Genomic DNA, 2,500 nt, shown 5'->3' on the forward strand with positions numbered 1-2,500 from the left:
TCACATAGGAGATACATATATATATGTGTGTGTGTGTGTGTGTGTCTCCAGAAAAATGACATACATAGGTCTTCTGAAAGAAGAACTCACAAAACTAGTATTCTAGCTCCTTCTTTAAACCTTTTCTTATTTCAAACAACTAAGTTTCTACCAGGAAGTACAAAAATTTAGCAATTACTCAAAGCTTATTCACTGAACTGAAAATAATAAAAGTAATTTACTTAAAACTTTTTTTCTACTACTTCCTTTATCTTCAGGGTTCTGAGGTTGAGAGGCAAAATTAAGACAAGGAAGAAGGAAAATATATAAAGGAAAAAGAAGGAAGGAAGAAAGGAAAATATGGAAAAAGGACAAGCTAGGGGGAAAGCCCTAAAGACGGAATGGATGTGAAGAAATAGGAAAAGGACGGCAAGAGTGGTGATCAGAAAAATCGGTACAGAAACCTAAAGTATATGCTCAGATAGAAGTCAAGTAACACTGTTTGAGGCATTACTTGTACTAACCAGTATGCCATCAAACAACGTGTCAACTTTCCAAGTTTGCAATCTTTGAAATAGCAATCACTTTCCTAGAAAAAACAATTCATTTTTACTGTAAATAAAAGCTAGTATCTCTATAAATACTGTTTTAGGACAAATTAATTGGACAACATGTCTTTGAAAACCTAAAATGATTAACAGATATAGTTCAGAACTTATTTTAATAGTCATTTTTTAATGCAGTTCAAACTTTTCCAGTGTGGCACTTTATGTTATGAAGAAAGGAGAAATTAATAATGAAAAGAGGTTAGAAGAAGCACAAGAAAAAAAAAGAAATCCAGGGTGGATTAACTCTTCTCGCCAAAAAGAAATAAAGAACCAAATAAATCAAAATCTTTCATATTTAATACTGAAAAATAGCAATGCCTTTTCTTTTCTCCATGTTAACATATTCAGATTAATTAGATCAAATTGAGTAACTTGAAACATTATGACAGAAATTCAGTGATTTAAAAAAAAATTTCTGTATTTTTAAAGAATATACTGGCATACCTATAAATTACTGAATTTGAATTTATTATAATAAAAAGCATTCTGAAATGTATATTGTAAAATTAATTCACCAAGGGGTTTTTCAAGTGTTTGGTTGATTTATAAAATTGACTGTCAGTTTACTTAACTGCTTGTTCTTTGATAAACAAATAGAATGGTTAGAACAAGTAGTTAGAAAAAAAAGTATCAATCTACAAAAATGTCTTTTCTTCAAACAATCATTTACCTCATACTATTTCCAAATAACAAGGAATCACACTGAAATGGATAGAGAAAGACAGACATATTAAACTAAAAAGGCTGTCAATCTAGATAGATAGATAGATAGATAGATGATATAGAGTTTATAGATATGTAAATGGATATATATATATATATATAGAGAGAGAGATATGCCTTCTATAAAGTTAACCATAGATAAGAAGCTTGTCACACTTCTCACCTAACAGCCCCTTATTTTTTCAGTATATACTGTTTTAATTATTCCCATATTATTCCTTCATTATTCTTATACCTACAAGTACAAATACTTTATGTATAATGATAAATGACCTGTATGGGGAAAGTTCTATGAATGGAGGTATGCTATAAACCACTAAGAGTTTACAGTCAGATTTCAGCTTATACATATGACTGTAGAATTTGTTGTTATTGTGATCGATTTGATAAATTAGCAAATTTAAGCAAGTTTTCTATCTTCACATTCTTTAGAGTACACTAGTCCTTACACTACGTAAGTTAGATGATTATTTTTACTCTTAAAATGGTTTGAGTGCCTTTCAATGAATAGTTATGACATAAATATAACCATGACATTATTATCTTCTTAAGATCATATGTATTAAATGGTCACATGTATGTGATTTTTTAAAATTTTAATCAGATTCTGGCCTACCTTCTAGGAAACTGCCATCTAAAACTGACAATATACAGACATAAAAACAAATAGAAAGATAAGCCAATTAACACATACATGATTGAACACTCTACTTCTATGTGTACAAAAGACATAAATTCAAATTAATTATGGAGGTAGAAAAACACAGGTACACTTCTGAGGGTTTTCTAACACTACAAATAGACTAATATTATTATCTCTAAATCCACATATATAAGGCTCACCCAAACTAAGGAGATTACTAAAAATCTAAATTATTTAATAAACAAAAAACTAGTTTTTTCTACAACAAAGGTCAGTAATATGCAGACTCGTTCACTTGTAATTTGAAAAATGCTGAGCCTCCATTTTTTAGTTACTCATTGTAAGTGACACATTTCCTCTTCTCCTCCCTCATCGTTTATTGTTACTGTCCCATTTCATTTCCTTGCTACCATGAGCTACTCTAGGTATTCACTGATAAAAATGAATAAAGATTAACTGTATACACATAAAAATGTAGAGATTATACTACTTACAAATATTTAAATAGACAAAATCAGTATCAGCCTTTTAAAAATGTATGGATAAT

At 29.4% G+C, this 2,500-nt stretch overlaps 1 protein-coding gene across 6 annotated transcripts in view; it reads right to left on the reverse strand.

Annotated features, from left to right (window-relative positions):
- The window catches only part of FOXP2 (forkhead box P2), a 596,683-nt gene that overhangs the window by 66,139 nt on the left and 528,044 nt on the right, over positions 1–2,500 (reverse strand).

The sequence above is a fragment of the Papio anubis genome, chromosome 4 (assembly GCF_008728515.1).
Source record: "Papio anubis isolate 15944 chromosome 4, Panubis1.0, whole genome shotgun sequence".
In the NCBI taxonomy this organism is placed as follows: domain Eukaryota; kingdom Metazoa; phylum Chordata; class Mammalia; order Primates; family Cercopithecidae; genus Papio; species Papio anubis.